The following is an 18,613-nucleotide window of genomic DNA, read 5'->3' as shown; positions in this document are numbered from 1 at the left end:
ATAGAAATATTTTAAAAATATAAATCTGAAAATTGGAAAGTGAATTTATATTCAGTCCCCTTTGGTTTGATGCCCCTAAATAAAATCCTGAGTGACAAATTACCTCCAGAAGTCACATAATTAGAAAATTGAGTTCACTTGTGTGTGATTTATTCTCAGTAAACTACAGCTGTTCAGTGAAAGCCTCAGAGGTTTGTTTGAGAACATTAGGGATTAACCCCTTCATGACCCAGCCTATTTTGGCCTTAATGACCTTGCCGTTTTTTGCAATTCTGACCAGTGTCCCTTTATGATGTAATAACTCGGGAACGCTTCAACGGATCCTAGCGATTCTGAGACTGTTTTTTCGTGACATATTGGGCTTCATGTTAGTGGTAAATTTAGGTCGATAATTTCTGCGTTTATTTGCGAAAAAAACGGAAATTTGGCGAAAATTTTGAAAATTTTGCAATTTTCACATTTTTAATTTTTATTCTGTTAAACCAGAGAGTTATGTGACACAAAATAGTTAATAAATAACATTTCCCACATGTCTACTTTACATCAGCACAATTTTGGAAACAACATTTTTTTTTGCTAGGAAGTTATAAGGGTTAAAATTTGACCAGTGATTTCTCATTTTTACAACAAAATTTACAAAACCATTTTTTTTAGGGACCACCTCACATTTGAAGTCAATTTGAGGGTTCTATATGGCTGAAAATACCCAAAAGTGACACCATTCTAAAAACTGCACCCCTCAAAGTGCTCAAAACCACATTCAAGAAGTTTATTAACCCTTCAGGTGTTTCACAGCAGCAGAAGCAACATGGAAGGAAAAAATGAACATTTAACTTTTTAGTCACAAAAATGATCTTTTAGCAACAATTTTTTTATTTTCCCAAGGGTAAAAGGAGAAACTGAACCACGAAAGTTGTTGTCCAATTTGTTCTGAGTACGCTGATACCTCATATGTGGGGGTAAACCACTGTTTGGGCGCACGGCAGAACTCGGAAGGGAAGGAGCGCCATTTGACTTTTTGAATGAAAAATTGGCTCCAATATTTAGCGGACACCATGTCGCGTTTGGAGAGCCCCCGTGTGCCTAAACATTGGAGCTCCCCCACAAGTGACCCCATTTTGGAAAGGAGACCCCCCAAGGAACTTATCTAGATGCATAGTGAGCACTTTAAACCCCCAGGTGCTTCACAAATTGATCCGTAAAAATGAAAAAGTACTTTTTTTTTTTCACAAAAAAATTATTTTAGCCTCAATTTTTTAATTTTCACATGGGCAACAGGATAAAATGGATCCTAAAATTTGTTGGGCAATTTCTCCTGAGTACACTGATACCTCACATGTGGGGGTAAACCACTGTTTGGGCACATGGTAAGGCTCGGAAGGGAAGGAGCGCCATTTGACTTTTTGAATGAAAAATTATCTCCATCGTTAGCGGACACCATGTCGCGTTTGGAGAGCCCCTGTGTGCCTAAACATTGGAGCTTCCCCACAAGTGACCCCATTTTGGAAAGGAGACCCCCCAAGGAACTTATCTAGATGCATAGTGAGCACTTTAAACCCTCAGGTGCTTCACAAATTGATCCGTAAAAATGAAAAAGTACTTTTTTTTCCAAAAAAAATTCTTTTAGCCTCAATTTTTTAATTTTCACATGGGCGACAGGATAAAATGGATCCTAAAATTTGTTGGGCAATTTCTCCTGAGTACGCCGATACCTCATATGTGGGGGGGGGGGGGTAAACCACTGTTTGTGCGCATGGCAAGGCTCGGAAGGGAAGGCGCGCCATTTGACTTTTTGAATGGAAAATGAGCTCCAATCGTTAGCGGACACCATGTCGCGTTTGGAGAGCCCCTGTGTGCCTAAACATTGGAGCTCCCCCACAAGTGACCCCATTTTGGAAACTAGACCCCCCAAGGAACTTATCTAGATGCATAGTGAGCACTTTAAACCAACAAGTGCTTCACAGAAGTTTATAACGCAGAGCTGTGAAAATAAAAAATAATTTTTCTTTCCTCAAAAATGATTTTTAGCCCAGAATTTTTTATTTTCCCAAGGGTAACAGGAGAAATTGGACCCCAAATGTTGTTGTCCAGTTTGTCCTGAGTACGATGATACCCCATATGTGGGGGTAAACCACTGTTTGGGTGCACGGCAGGGCTTGGAAGGGAAGGCACGCCATTTGGCTTTTTGAATGGAAAATTAGCTCCAATCATTAGCGGACACCATGTCACGTTTGGAGAGCCCCTGTGTGCCTAAACATTGGAGCTTCCCCATAAGTGACCCCATTTTGGAAACTAGACCTCCCAAGGAACTAATCTAGATGTGTGGTGAGCACTTTGAACCCCCAAGTGCTTCACAGAAGTTTATAACGCAGAGCCATGAAAATAAAAAATAATTTTTTTCTCAAAAAATTTTTTTTAGCCCTGAATTTTTTTATTTTCCAAAGGGTAACAGGGGAAATTTGACCCCAATAGTTGTTGTCCAGTTTCTCCTGAGTACGCTGATACCCCATATGTGGGGGTAAACCACTGTTTGGGCACACGTCGGGGTTCGGAAGGGAAGTAGTGACGTTTTGAAATGCAGACTTTGATGGAATGCTCTGCGGGCGTCACGTTGCGTTTGCAGAGCCCCTGATGTGCCTAAACAGTAGAAACCCCCCACAAGTGACCCCATTTTGGAAACTAGACCCCCAAAGGAACTTATCTAGATGTGTGGTGAGCACTTTGAACCCCTAAGTGCTTCACAGAAGTTTATAACGCAGAGCCGTGAAAATAATAAATACGTTTTCTTTCCTCAAAAAAAATTTTTTTAGCCCTGATTTTTTTATTTCCCCAAGGGTAACAGGAGACATTTGACCCCAAGAGTTGTTGTCCAGTTTCTCCTGAGTATGCTGATACCCCATATGTGGGGGTAAACCACTGTTTGGGCACATGCCGGGGCTTGGAAGTGAAGTAGTGATGTTTTGAAATGCAGACTTTGATGGAATGCTCTGCGGGCATCACGTTGCGTTTGCAGAGCCCCTGATGTGCCTAAACAGTAGAAACCCCCCCACAAGTGACCCCATTTTGGAAACTAAACCCCCAAGGGAACTTATCTAGATGTATGGTGAGCACTTTGAACCCCCAAGTGCTTCACAGAAGTTTATAACGCAGAGCCGTGAAAATAAAAAATCATTTTTCTTTCCTCAAAAATAATTTTTTAGCCCGCAATTTTTTATTTTCCCAAGGGTTACAGGAGAAATTGGACCCCAAAAGTTGTTGATCAGTTTCTCCTGAGTACGCTGGTACCCCATATGTGGGGGTAAACCACTGTTTGGGCACACGTTGGGGCTCGGAAGGGAGAGAGCACCATTTTACTTTTTCAACGCAAAATTGGCTGGAATCAATGGTGGCGCCGTGTCGCGTTTGGAGACCCCCTGATGTGCCTAAAAAGTGGAAACCCCTCAATTCTAACTCCAACACTAACCCCAACACACCCTTAACTCTAATCCCAACCCTAACCACAACCCTAACCCCAACACACCCCTAACCCTAAGGCTATGTGCTCAGGTTGCGGATTTGAGTGGATTTTTCCGCAGTTTTTGAAAAATCTGCAGGTAAAACGCACTGCGCTTTACCTGCGGATTTACCGCGGATTTCCAGTGTTTTTTGTGTGGATTTCACTTGCGGATTCCTATTATGGAGCAGTTGTAAAACGCTGCGGAATTGCACAAAGAATTGACATGCTGCGGAAAATGCAACGCAGCGTTTCCGCGCTGTATTTTCCGCACCATGGGCACAGCGGATTTGGTTTTCCATAGGTTTACGTGGTACTGTAAACGTGATGGAAAACTGATACGAATCCGCAGCGACCAATCCGCGTGCACATAGCCTAATTCTAACCCTAATTCCAACCCTAACCCTAATTCTAACCCTAATTCTAACCTTAGCCCTAAGTGCAACCCTAGCCCTAAGTGCAACCCTAGCCCTAAGTGCAACCCTAGCCCTATGTGCATCCCTAGCCCTAAGTGCATCCCTAGCCCTAAGTGCAACCCTAGCCCTAAGTACAACCCTAAGTGCAACCCTAGCCCTAAGTGCAACCCTAAGTGCAACCCTAAGTGCAACCCTAAGTGCAACCTTAGCCCTAAGTGCAACCCTAAGTGCAACCCTAAGTGCAACCCTAAGTGCAACCCTAAGTGCAACCCTAAGTGCAACCCTAGCCCTAAGTGCAACCCTAAGTGCAACCCTAGCCCTAAGTGCAACCCTAAGTGCAACCCTAGCCCTAAGTGCAACCCTAAGTGCAACCCTAAGTGCAACCCTAAGTGCAACCCTAAGTGCAACCCTAAGTGCAACCCTAGCCCTAAGTGCAACCCTAAGTGCAACCCTAGCCCTAAGTGCAACCCTAAGTGCAACCCTAAGTGCAACCCTAAGTGCAACCCTAAGTGCAACCCTAAGTGCAACCCTACCCCTAACCCTACCCCTAACCCTACCCCTAACCCTACCCCTAACCCTAATGGAAAAACAATAAAAATAATTATATTTTCTATATTTTATTATAGCGACCAAAATGTGCAGGAACGAATCTGCCGGCTGGCAGATTCGGCGGGCGCACTGCGCATGCGCCCGCCATTTTCCAAGATGGCGGCGCCCATGAAGAAGACGGCCGGACACCGGGAGGGACATCGGAGCTAGGTAAGTATGGGGGGGTGGGATTGGAACACGGGGGGGGGGGGATCGGAGGACCGGGGGAGCCGACAGGAGGGAGGAGGGGAGCAGAACGGAGATCGGGGCAAAAAGGACGACTGGGGAGGTGATCGGTGGGGTGGGGTGGGGGCAGATCGGGGTCTCCAGCCATGGCAGATGCTATTGCAACATCGGCCATGGCTGGATTGTAATATTTCACTATTTTCATAGGTGAAATATTACAAATCGCTCTGATTGGCAGTTTCACTTTCAACAGCCAATCAGAGCGATCGTAGCCACGGGGGGGTGAAGCCACCCCCCCTGGGCTGAAGTACCACTCCCCCTGTCTCTGCAGATCGGGTAAAATGGGAGTTAACCCCTTCACCCGATCTGCAGGGATGCGATCATTCTGTGACACAGCATATGCGTCACAGGTCGGATTGGCACCGACTTTCATGACGCATACGCTGTGTCACAGGTCGGGAAGGGGTTAAAGGGAATCTATCATCCCATTTTTCGCCTATAAGCTAAGGCCACCGCCATCAGAGACTTTCACGGCTCCGGCACAGGCGTACATTGCTCTCGAGGGCAGAGCAAAGTACTGCAGTGCGCAGGTGCCGGGAAAGGTCAGAGAGGCACAGCGCCTGCGCACTGCAGTACTTTGCTCTGCCCTCAACAGTGCAAAGTACGCCTGCGCAGGAGCCGCGACAGGAAGCAAAGAAGAGGACATCATTGTATGAAGATTGGAGGCATTGGACCTAAACTGCGACATCGGATCAGACTGCACCGGGTACGCCCCTGGGTGAGTATAATCTAACATGTTTTTCTTATCTTTCAGGTTACATTGGGGGCTTGTCTACAGCAATATAGAATGCTGTAGATAAGCCCCTAATGGCGGTGGCCTTAGCTTATAGGAAAAAATGGGGTGACAGATTCTCTTTAAGGCCATGTTCACACTTTGCGGTTTTTACCGCAGAACCGCGGCGATTTTGATGCTGCGGGTCCGCAGCAGTTTCCATAGCGTTTCCATTTACATGTAAACCCTATGGAAACCGCAAACCGCTGTGCACATGCTGCGGGAAAAACCGCGCAGAAACGCAGCGGTTTAAAACCCGCAGCATGTCACTTCTTTGTGCAGAATCGCTGCGATTCTGCACCCATAGGAATGCATTGAACCGTTTACTTCCCGCATGGGGCTGTGCCCACGTTGCGGGAAGTAAGCGGTTAATGTGCGGGTGGTACCCGGGGTGGAGGAAAGGAGACTCTCCTCCAGGCCCTGGGAACCATATTTGGGGTAAAAAAAAGAATAAAAATAAAAAATCATGTTATACTCACCGCTCAGCGCTGCACGCGGCCATGCGGTCAGAGTTGCTGTGCGAACAGGACCTGCGGTGACGTCGCGGTCACATGACCGTGATGACGCCCGGGTCACATGACCGTGACGTCACGAAGGTCCTTCTCGGCACAGCATCTTTGGAACCGGAGCGCCGCGTGCAGCGCCCAGGAGATCCGGACATCAGAGGGTGAGTATAACCAATTTTTATTATTTTTAACATTACTATTGATGCTGCATATTGCTGCATATGCAGCATCAATAGTATAGGAGTAATCCCGCAGCGGAAATCGCAAAACAAACCGCGATAAATCTGCAGGGATAAATCTCCAGGGCAAAACCGCTGCGGTTATCAATTCCGCTGCGGGAGAACCCGCAGAGGGATGCCGCAAAGTGTGAACATGGCCTAAATAGCATCAAGGAAACCAAGGAACACACTAGACAGGTCAAAGATAAAGTTGTAGAAAAGAGTAAACAAGGGTTAGGTTATAAAAGAAAAGCCAAGCTCTAAACTTCTCATGGAGCAATGTTCAATCCATCATTCAAAAATTGAAGGAGTATGGCACAAGTGAAAACCTACCAAGACTGACATCACAAGCAACGAGAGCACTAATTAGAGAAGCTGCCAAGAGACCCATGGTCACTCTGGAGGAGGTGCAGAGATCCACAGCTCAGGTGGGAGAATCTATCTACAACACAACTATTAGAGCGCAGTCAGATGGCTGCATAGCACGGACTGGCCAGCGGCTCTCCTGACCAGAGCATGACAACTTGTATTTCTATGCAGCAATCATGCTCAGCTGACGTCCAGTCCGTGCATTGCGATGTTATTGACATCCGTGTTATATTGCCGTTTGACTGTGCCATTAGTCGTATACTCCAAAAATCTGACCTTTATGGAAGAGCGGTAAGAAGAAAGTCATTTTTGAAAGTAAGCAATAAGAAGTCCCATTAGAAGTTTGCAAAAATGGAACACAGCTACCATGTGGAAGAAGGTGCTCTAATCAGATGAGACCAAAGTAGAATTTTTGGGGCTGAATGCAAAACGCTGTGTGTTGCGGAAAACTAACACTGCATATCACCATGAAAACACCTTCCCATCGCCAAACATGGTGGCGGCAGAATCATGTTTATTATGGGGATGCCTTTCTTCAGCAGGGGCAGGGAAGCTTCTCAGAGTTGTTCAGAAGATGGATGGAGCTAAATAAAGGTCAGTCTTGGAGGAAAACCTTTTAGAGGCTACAAAAGACTTGAGACTGGGGTGTAGGTTTACCTTCCAGCAGGACACGGACCCTAAACTCACTTCCAGAGCTACAATGGAATGGTTTAGATCAAAGCATATTCCTGTCTGTGAATGGCCTAGTCACAGACCAGACCTAAATCCCATTGGGAATCTATGGCAAGACTTGAAAATTGCTCTTCACAGGCAAATATTTAGAATTGAGAGTCCTGAGTGGTTGATAAGTTTTAATGGCTAAAGCTACTTTCACAATATCACATATTTATACACAACACAGCACAGAAATAATACCATAGATAAGACAAGTGACGTGAAGCAGAACTACCATTATGGGAGAGTGATAAACAGTTATGTCCATAAATATTGGAACAACTGGACACAACTGTTTATCACTCTCCCATATTGGTAATTCTGCTTTATGTCACCTGTCTTATCTATGGCATTATTTCTGTGCTGTGTTGTGCATAAATTGTGATTCTTCAGAATTTCTTTTAGTCTATGCCTGATGAAGAGACCTGTGTAGTCTCGAAAGCTTGCTATTTGTTACAATAATTTCAGTTAGCCATTAAAAGGTATCAACCACTGAGGACTCTCAATTCTAAATATTTTTCTATCTACTGGCTAACACGGTACCAAGATACATATCTTTCCTGTTCACAGGCAAAAATTTCAGCCTCTAGATGTGAGAAGCTGATAAAGACATACCTCAAAAGACTCGCAGCAGTAATTGCAGCAAGACGTGGTCCTACAAAGTACTGACTCAGAGGGGCTGAAGACAAATGCAAGGCACAATTTTCAGATTTATATAATTTTTGTAAATTAATTTGAAAGCTACATATAATTTCCTTTACACTTCACAAATACTTGCTACTTTGTATTGGTATAGAACATAAAATCCCAATAATAAACATTTACTTTTGTGGATGCAATATGAAAAATAGTGGAATGGGGTATGAATACTTTTTCATGGCACGATATCCCCAAGCCAATAGCGAAGAGACAGACTGAGTCTGGACCATATCCATGTATACATTATATGGACGCCACCAATATGAAAGGCTCAAACAGAAACTAGACGTAACAGCTCATAAAAATCAAAATTATAATCAAAACACTTATTTGAAATAAATATAAAATAATGTGGGCGACTAAGTCCAGTAATTTGCATGGCAGACCATTCGGGTTAAACACCAAAAAGAGCCCACAGGACATGCACTATAAATGAAATAAAAAGGAACAAAAAACAGAAAATAACTATTGTAAAAACGCCTTTATTGAGGTGAATGGCAAATTGATAAAGTGCAAGAGCGCCCGTACAAAAATAAAATAAATTAAAATCTTAGAAATAATGCCATAAAAAGTGAGGAGGTGACGGAGGACACAGCTCTGAAACGTGCGGCGGGGTATGCTCCGCACTTTATCAGGGACCGCCATTTTTCCTGTTACCAGATATTATTTTATTTTCGTTTCACAGCACCTCCCTTGGCTATTTTGCCCACGATTTTTGCAGTCAGCCCTCTTCAGCCATGATTTCCTGACCGGGGATTTACGATTATTATCTCCATTAGTGCACAACCATTTGGGAATGTGATTAGATATAGTATTGTATATTAGACAGCATAGTATTTGCAATTTGATTGATTCATGGTTCAGCATTATTTATGATTGGATATATCTTTGTGATTTATTTTTTATACTCGAATATTTAATTATTTATCATGACTCTATAATCCAATACATTTATTGCTATTTTCTCTACATTTATACTATTTTACGGTATTTTCAGGATTTTCCTTGTGCGGTCCCTGACTTTTCATGGCATTATTTCTAAGATTGTAATTTATTTTATTTTTGTGCAGGCACTTTGTATCAATTTACCATTCACCTCAATAAAGACATTTTTAGAATAGTTACTTTCCGTTTTTGTCCGTTTTATTTCAATACTAGCTGAAGAGCCCGGCGTTGCCTGGGCATAGTAAATATCTGTGGTTAGTTATAGCACCTCACTTCTCTTATTTTCCCATCACGCCTCTCATTTTCCCCATCACATCTTTCATTTTCCCCCTCACATCTCTCATTTTCTCCCTCACACCTCTCATTTTCCCCCTCACTCCTCTCATTCCCCCCTAACACTTGTCATTTCGACCTCACATCTGTCATTTTCCGATCACTCCACTATTTTCCCTCACTCCTCTCATTTTGCACTCACACCTTTCATTTTCACCTCAGTATATACATGTTTGTCATCTCCCTTAAATATAGTATACACCTGTATGTCACCTCCTGTATATAGTATATACCTGTATGTCATCTCCCCTGTATATAGTATATACCTGCTGTGTGTCATCTCCCCTGTATATAGTATATACCTGTATGTCATCTCCTCCTATATATAGTATATACCTGTATGTAATCTCCTCCTGTATATAGTATATACCTGTGTGTCATCTCACCTATATATAGTATATACCTGTGTGTCATCTCACCTATATATAGTATATACCTGTATGTCATCTCCTCCTATACATAGCATATACCTGTATGTCATCTCCTCCTGTATATACTATATACCTGTAGGTAATCTGCTCCTGTATATAGTATATACCTGTGTGTCATCTCCTCCTGTATATAGTATATACCTGAATGTCATCTCCTCCTGTATGTAGTATGTACCTGTATGTCATCTCCTCCTCTATATAGTATATACCTGTGTGTCATCTCTTCTGTATATAGTATATATCTGTGTGTCATCTCCTCCTGTATATAGTATATATCTGTGTGTCATCTCCTCCTGTATATAGTATATACCTGTGTGTCATGTCCCCTGTAAATAGTATATACCTGTGTGTCATCTCCTCCTGTATATAGTGTATATCTGTATGTCATCTCCTCCTGTATTAGACCTCGTTCACACGTTATTTGGTCAGTATTTTTACCTCAGTATTTGTAAGCTAAATTGGCAGCCTGATAAATCTCCAGCCAACAGTAAGCCCACCCCCTGGCAGTATATATTAGCTCACACATACACATAATAGACTGGTCATGTGACTGACAGCTGCCGTATTTCCTATATGGTACATTTGTTGCTCTTGTAGTTTGTCTGCTTATTAATCAGATTTTTATTTTTGAAGGATAATACCAGACTTGTGTGTGTTTTAGGGCGAGTTTCGTGTATCAAGTTGTGTGTTGAGTTTTGTGTGGCGACATGCGTGTAGCAACTTTTTGTGTGTCGAGTTGCATGTGACAGGTTAGTGTAGCAAGTTGTGTGCAGCAAGTTTTGCGCATGGTGAGTTTTGCGCGTGGCGAGTTTTATGTGTGGTGCCTTTTGAGTATGTGCAAGTTTTGTGTCAGGCAACTTTTGCATGTGTTGCAACTTTTGTGCATGTGGCAATTTTTCCGCGTGTGCAAGTTTTGCACGTGTGGCGAGTTTTGCATGTGGAGAGTTTTGCACGTGGCGAGTTTTGAGCGGCGACTTTTGTGTGGCGAGGTTGGTGTATGTGTGGTGAAATGTGCGCTGAGGGTGGTATATGTGTTCGAGCACGTGGTAGTGTGTGGCGCATTTTGTGTGTGTGTTCATATCCCCGTGGTGGTGTGGTGATTATCCCATGTCGGGGCCCCACCTTAGCAACTGTACAGTATATACTCTTTGGCGCCATCGCTCTCATTCTTTAAGTCCCCCTTGTTCACATCTGGCAGCTGTTAATTTGCCTCCAACACTTTTCCTTTCATTTTTTCCCCATTATGTAGATAGGGGCAAAATTGTTTGGTGAATTGGAAAGCGCGGGGTTAAAATTTCACCTCACAACATAGCTTTGACGCTCTCGGGGTCCAGACGTGTGACTGTGCAAAATTTTGTGGCTGTAGCTGCGATGGTGCAGATGCCAATCCCGGACATACACACATATACACATTCAGCTTTATATATTAGATGAATGGTTGCCAGATAAGGGTAGATGGAACAACAGAAGCTCCACCGTTCCGCCCCAGGCCAATGGCTGCATGGTCGTGAAACAACTGTGTGGCAGTGGGCAACTGCGGAGGCTGTACATGGGCTAATCCCATCCGCATCTATATTGCTCTGGAAGATGTTTCGGGTCATGTTTCCTCTTCTGCTGAATCCAAATCTGAGAAAAATAAAATATAGTCAAACGGCCCCATATATGTCTGGGAGTCCTTGTCCTGACCATAGCGGAAAGTACCGTGCAGCCACTGAAAGAAGCCGGGGCCCACATCTAGGGACACATCATACTAGGGAGACCCCCAATCTGCGAATAAGGATACAGACATGAGGAGCAAGGATTCCAAGTCACCGGCTTCTACGCTCCGGTCATCTGTCTCATGCTGAGCAGCTGTGTGGCCAGACGCCATGTATCAGTGCAGACAAAGTGTGGACAGCACCTGCCAGCAGCACAAACAAGCGGGCAGCGAGCGGAGCCACGAGTCCTGTCACACCCAGAAGGCACCATCCATTTATTATGGCTGAGCCATAAACCATCAGTTCACCAGAACACCAAGGTGCAAATAGGAGTCAGGTCAGATTATACCCAAGTGTCCCCGGACCAGAGGGCCTGAGCCCAATGTGGCATCATAGGACATTGCTAGGCACAGGAAGAGACAGATGATGATGGGAGTTGTGCCTATATGTAATGAGGATGATGGGAGTTGTGCCTATATGTGATGAGGATGGGAGTTGTGCCTATATGTGATGAGGATGATGGGAGTTGTGCCTATATGTAATGAGGATGATGGGAGTTGTGCCTATATGTGATGAGGATGATGGGAGTTGTGCCTGTGATTGTTATTTTTAAATAAAAAAGTAAAACTGTGTTTCGTTTTATTTCTAATAAAGGACTTTATTCTGGCTGTGTCTTTATTTACCAAACAACTATAGGATTAGTAATGGAGTTGTGTCTTATTGACACTTCTCCATTAGGCTGGGGTCACAGTCCGTTAACGCTGCCATTAACCCCTATTATCGGTCGCATCACCAGCGCATGCCATAATCGGCATGCGCTAGCGGTGTGCCATCATTCAGTGACGGAGCCTCGGACGCGGGCTGCAGCGTCTGAGGCTCCGTCAAAGAATCATCTACGCAAGCGGTATAGCATAACGCAATGTCGTGTATGCTACAGCGTTAACGCACCCCGTCAACGCTATGCGTTGAACGGGCTGCTTTAATCAGTATGAACCTGGCCTTACTAATCCGAGGGCTTGATGTCACCTGACTATACAAAGGTGACATCAACCCCACAAATATGAACCCCACTTGCCACCGCTACAGGGCTAGTGAGAAGAGCCAAGCAAAGTGCCAGAATAATCAAATAGATGTGCCTTTTCTGGGCAGCCCCGGGCTGCTATTTTTAGGCTGGGAGGGGGTCAATATCTATGGCCCCTTACCAGCCTGAGAATACCAGCCCCCAGCTGTCTGCTTTAGCAAGGCTGGTTGTCAAAAATGGGGGAGACCCCACATTGCTTTTTTTAATTATTTATTTATTTATTTATTTAAATAATTAAAAAATATGGTGTGGGGACCCCTCTATTCTTGATAACCAGCCTTGTTGAAGCCCCCAGCTGTGAGTTTTGCCTGGCTGGTTATAGAAAATACAGGGGAACCCACGCTGTTTTTTTTTTATTATTATTTATTTACTGTGCAGGAGCCAGCTAATCAATACTCCCATCCGCCGCTCCTGCTCTCGATGTTATTAGCGGCTGTAGGTGTGGGATGATGGGAGCAGTAGTCCCATCAGCTGACACCAGTGACCGGAGGTAAACTTTATACCTCTGATTACAGCTGCGCGCTCACACGGTCAGTTGACAGCATGGGAGCTGCAGCTGTCTGACTAGCGGGGATGATTTTACCACTGATCAGAAGCGGTGTTTGCCGCGCTGTCATGCACATGACAAACACCCGATGTTCAGGCAGCCGAACCCGAACAGTAACACGGACATCCTGGTCAAGTCCATGTTCGGTGTCCATAGCCAAACAGTTGGTGTTCGGTACAGATGCCGAACTTTACTGTTTGGGTTCACCCATCTCAAGTGCCTATATGTGATGATGATGATGATGATGGGAGTTGTGCCTATATGTGGTGAGGATGATGATGGGAGTTGTGCCTATATGTGGTGAGGATGATGATGGGAGTTGTGCCTATATGTGGTGAGGATGATGATGGGAGTTGTGCCTATATGTGGTGAGGATGATGATGGGAGTTGTGCCTATATGTGGTGAGGATGATGATGGGAGTTGTGCCTATAGGCGATGGTGATGATGATGGGAGTTGTGCCTATACAGTACGGACCAAAAGTTTGGACACACCTTCTCATTTAAAGATTTTTCTGTATTTTCATGAATATGAAAATGGTACATTCACACTGAAGGCATCAAAACTATGAATTAACACATGTGGAATTATATACTTAACAAAAAAGTGTGAAACAACTGAAATTATGTCTTATATTCTAGGTTCTTTAAAGTAGCCACCTTTTGCTTTTGCACACTCTTGGCATTCTCTTGATGAGCTTCAAGAGGTAGTCACCGGGAATGGTTTTCACTTCACAGGTGTGCCCTGTCAGGTTTAATAAGTGGGATTTCTTGCCTTATAAATGGGGTTGGGACCATCAGTTGTGTTGAGCAGAAGTTTGGTGGACACACAGCTGATAGTCCTACTGAATAGACTGTTAGAATTTGTATTATGGCAAGAAAAAAGCAGCTAAGTAAAGAAAAACGAATGGCCATCATTAAGAAATGAAGGTCAGTCAGTCCGAAAAATTGGGCAAACTTTGAAAGTGTCTCCAAGTGCAGTGGCAAAAACCATCAAGCATTACAAAGAAATTGGCTCACATGAGGACCGCCCCAGGAAAGTAAGACCAAGAGTCACCTCTGCTTCTGAGGATAAGTTTATCCGAGTCACCAGCCTCAGAAATCGCAGGTTAACAGCAGCTCAGATTAGAGACCAGGTCAATGCCACACAGAGTTCTAGCAGCAGACACATCTCTACAACAACTGTTAAGAGGAGACTTGTGCAGCAGGCCTTAATGGTAAAATAGCTGCTAGGAAACCACTGCTAAGGACAGGCAACAAGCAGAAGAGACTTGTTTGGGCTAAAGAACACAAGGAATGGACATTAGACCACTGGAAATCTGTGCTTTGGTCTGATGAGTCCAAATTTGAGATCTTTGGTTCCAACCACCGTGTCTTTGTGCCACGCAGAAAAGGTGAACGGATGGACTCTACATGCCTGTTTCCCACCGTGAAGCATGGAGGAGGAGGTGTGATGGTGTGGGGGTGCTTTGCTGGTGACACTGTTGGGGATTTATTCAAAATTGAAGGCATACTGAACCAGCATGGCTACCACAGCATCTTGCAGCGGCATGCTATTCCATCCAGTTTGCGTTTAGTTGGACCATCATTTATTTTTCAACAGGACAATGACCCCAAACACACCTCCAGGCTGTGTAAGGGCTATTTGACCAAGAAGGAGAGTGATGGGGTGCTACGCCAGATGACCTGGCCTCCACAGTCACCAGACCTGAACCCAATCGAAATGGTTTGGGGTGAGCTGGACCGCAGAGTGAAGGCAAAAGGGCCAACAAGTGCTAAACATCTCTGGGAACTCCTTCAAGATTGTTGGAAGACCATTCCCGGTGACTACCTCTTGAAGCTCATCAAGAGAATGCCAAGAGTGTGCAAAGCAGTCATCAAAGCAAAAGGTGGCTACTTTGAAGAACCTAGAATATAAGACATATTTTTAGTTGTTTCACACTTTTTTGGTAAGTATATAATTCCACATGTGTTAATTCATAGTTTTGATGCCTTCAGTGTGAATGTACAATTTTCATAGTCATGAAAATACAGAAAAATCTTTAAATGAGAAGGTGTGTCCAAAGTTTTGGCCTGTACTGTAGGTGATGGTGATGATGATAGGAGTTGTGCCTATAGGTTATGATGATGATGATGGGCGTTGTGCCTATATGTGGTGAGGATGATGATGGGCGTTGTGCCTATATGTGGTGAGGATGATGATGGGCGTTGTGCCTATATGTGGTGAGGATGATGATGGGCGTTGTGCCTATATGTGGTGAGGATGATGATGGGCGTTGTGCCTATATGTGGTGAGGATGATGATGGGCGTTGTGCCTATATGTGGTGAGGATGATGATGGGGGTTGTGCCTACAGGTGGTGATAACGATGGGAGTTGTGCCTATATGTGATGAGGATGATGATGGGAGTTGTGCCTATATATGTGGTAAGGATGATGATGGGGGTTGTGCCTATATGTGGTGAGGATGATGATGGGCGTTGTGCCTATATGTGGTGAGGATGATGATGGGGGTTGTGCCTATATGTGGTGAGGATGATGATGGGAGTTGTGCCTATATGTGGTGAGGATGATGATGGGTGTTGTGCCTATATGTGGTGAGGATGATGATGGGTGTTGTGCCTATATGTGGTGAGGATGATGATGGGTGTTGTGCCTATATGTGGTGAGGATGATGATGAGTGTTGTGCCTATATGTGGTGAGGATGATGATGGGGGTTGTGCCTATATGTGGTGAGGATGATGATGGGGGTTGTGCCTATAGGTTGTGATGATGATGGTAGTTGTGCCTATAGGTGGTAATAATGATGGGAGTTGTGCTTATAGGTGATGAGGAGGATGATGGGAGTTGTGCCTATAGGTTGTGATGATGATGATGGTAGTTGTGCCTATAGGTGGTAATAATGATGGGAGTTGTGCTTATAGGTGATGAGGAGGATGATGGGAGTTGTGCCTATAGGTTGTGATGATGATGATGGTAGTTGTGCCTATAGGTGGTAATAATGATGGGAGTTGTGCTTATAGGTGATGAGGAGGATGATGGGAGTTGTGCCTATACATGATATTATATATGGACGGATGCTCGTGTTTCCTCCACACCAATGCTGGTTCCCGTGTGCCCATCAGTCCTGCGTGTGCCCGGTCGGGGCAGGATGTGGTGACAGCAGACATGTCAGCAGTCCTGAAGGTGAGATGGCAGCCCCCCTGCTTGCCCTCGCCCCGCCCCACAGCTGACGCAGACCCCCACCACAACCTACCTTTGGGCTGGCGGTGCCCGTTAGCCTCTTCGTGTGTCTCATTCACATCCCTCCTTCCACTACAGAGGACGGTGCGGCTGATGGACAGCCATCCCCGGCCGTAGCCGCTCCCGAGGTGTCCTTGTGACTCTGCCCTGTCAGGACACCGGGCACCGGCCAATGTTCGCCCTGGTGCTCGGGCACGTGTGTGACGTTGAGTCCTCGGAGCACGCATGCGCAAATGGAGGCTGCTTGTGTTCTGGAAGCGCAGGCACGCTGTAGTTCCGTCACAGTCAGGAGGTTGCGGCGCGCGGTGCTGCTGGGAGCCGGCGGGGAGGTGTCAGGTAGCGACGACAGCGGAGTGAAATTTTGAGGGAATGATGTCACCGGAAGGAGCCTCCTGAGTCCAAAGTCCTGTGAAGACCCCATGGCAGGAAGTCGCGTTGTGCTGAGGCTGCTGTAGACGAGAGGACTGAGGGGCTGCACAATGGACCCTTGTACAAATGCTAATGAGGACACAGGACTCCGTGTGAGCGCTCTGAGGATGTGTTTTGGAAGGGGTTGCTGTTACTTGAGTGGAGCTGCATAGTGAAGATGCTGAGGGGCTGTGGAAAATCAGGATGATGATGGGCTGTGTGGAGAAGGGGATGATGAGGGGTTGTGCGGAGAAGTGGTATGATTAGGGGCTGTGGAGAAGGGGATGAGAAGGTGGGATGATGATGAGGGGCTGCGCGGAGAAGGGAGATGATGAGGGGCTGCGCATAGAAGGGGTCTATGATCATGAGGGGCTGCGCGGAGAAGGGGAGGATGATGAGGGGCTGCGCGGAGAAGGGGATGATGATGAGGGGCTGCACAGAGAAGGGGATGATGAGGAGCTGTGCAGAGAAGAGGGGATGATGATGAGGGGCTGCACAGAGAAGGGGATGATGAGGGGCTGTGCAGAGAAGAGGGGATGATGAGGGGCTGTGCAGAGAAGAGGGGATGATGATGAGGGGATGATGATGAGGGGCTGCGCGGAGAAGGGGGATGAATGATCAGGGAATGCGCAGAGAAAGGGGGATGATGAGGGACTGTGCGGAGAAGGGGGGGATGATGGGCTGTGCAGAGAAGGGGAGATGATGATGGGGGCTGTGCGGAGAAAGGGGGTCATGAGGAAGAGCGGCTGTGTGGGGAAGGGGGTGATGTAACTCCCTTGTAGATAAAATAGAAAAAAACAGCTTACCCAAGCATAAGGCGTGCTGAAGCACGGAATCCATGGGAGCAAATGTGAAGAAAATCCAGCTTCTTGGAAATTGCTATAATTATTGAAAAATTGATTTAAAAAAATCAAACCATATGCATTTGAAACGCGTTGCTATGCTGTCACTGCAATTTGATTTTTTTTATCTATTTTTCGATAAATACTCTTTTTATATATCGTGATTCGACTTCTATGCTTCTCTCCTGAATTCTATTTTTCGATAAATGTAGCAATTTACAAGAAGCTGGATTTTCTTAACATTTTATTCATATTTGTATCCCCCTTGTGGCTGTGCCGGCAGGTGGGTAATGTCACTCATGAGGCTGCATGTTTGTTGGGAGGGTAATGTCACTATCGTTGGGCTGCTTGTTGGGGGGAGGGAGAGGGTAATGTCACTCTCGTGGGGCTGTGGGGGGAGAGGGTAATATTACGGCTGTGGGGAAAGGGTAATGTCACGGCCGTGGGGCTGTGGAGGGAGAGGCTAATGTCACGGTCTTGGGGCTGTGGGGGGGAGGGTAATGTCACTCGTGGGGGGAGAGGGGAATGTCACTGTCGTGGGGCTGTGGGAGGAGAGGGGAATGTCACGGTCGTGGGCCTGTGGGGGGAGAGGGGAATGTCACGGTCTTGGAGCTGTGGGGGGAGAGGGTAATGTCACAGTTTTGGGGCTGTGGGGGGAGAGGGTAATGTCATGGTCGTGGGGAGAGGGTAATGTCACTGTCGTGGGGCTGTGGGGGGAGAGGGTAATGTCATGGTCTTGGAGCTGTGGGGGGAGAGGGTAATGTCACGGTCGTGGGGAGAGGGTAATGTCACGGTCGTGGGGATATGGGGGGAGAGGGTAATGTCATGGTCTTGGAGCTGTGGGGGGAGAGGGTAATGTCACGGTCTTGGAGCTGTGGGGGGAGAGGGTAATGTCACGGTCTTGGAGCTGTGGGGGGAGAGGGTAATGTCACAGTCTTGGGGCTGTGGGGGGAGAGGGTACTGTCACGGTCTTGGAGCTGTGGGGGGAGAGGGTAATGTCACAGTCTTGGGGCTGTGGGGGGAGAGGGTAATGTCACGGTCTTGGAGCTGTGGGGGGAGAGGGTAAT

The 18,613-nt window shown here is 45.8% G+C and overlaps 1 protein-coding gene across 3 annotated transcripts in view; it reads right to left on the bottom strand.

The window, feature by feature from the left end:
* Window positions 1-16,606, bottom strand: part of CCSER2 (coiled-coil serine rich protein 2) — a 223,712-nt gene extending 207,106 nt beyond the window's left edge. For 2 of the 3 annotated variants that reach the window (XM_077259308.1, XM_077259309.1), the window contains exon 1: window positions 16,310-16,555. The gene's annotated coding sequence lies outside the window, so the exon portion shown is untranslated. Of the gene's footprint in view, window positions 1-16,309 lie in introns of all 3 variants that reach the window. The other variant, XM_077259307.1, reaches the window with a different exon arrangement.
* Window positions 16,607-18,613: the final 2,007 nt, after the last annotated feature.

The sequence above is a fragment of the Ranitomeya variabilis genome, chromosome 4, assembly GCF_051348905.1.
Source record: "Ranitomeya variabilis isolate aRanVar5 chromosome 4, aRanVar5.hap1, whole genome shotgun sequence".
Taxonomy (NCBI): Eukaryota; Metazoa; Chordata; class Amphibia; order Anura; family Dendrobatidae; genus Ranitomeya; species Ranitomeya variabilis.
This window is presented reverse-complemented; position numbering and strand designations above follow the sequence as displayed.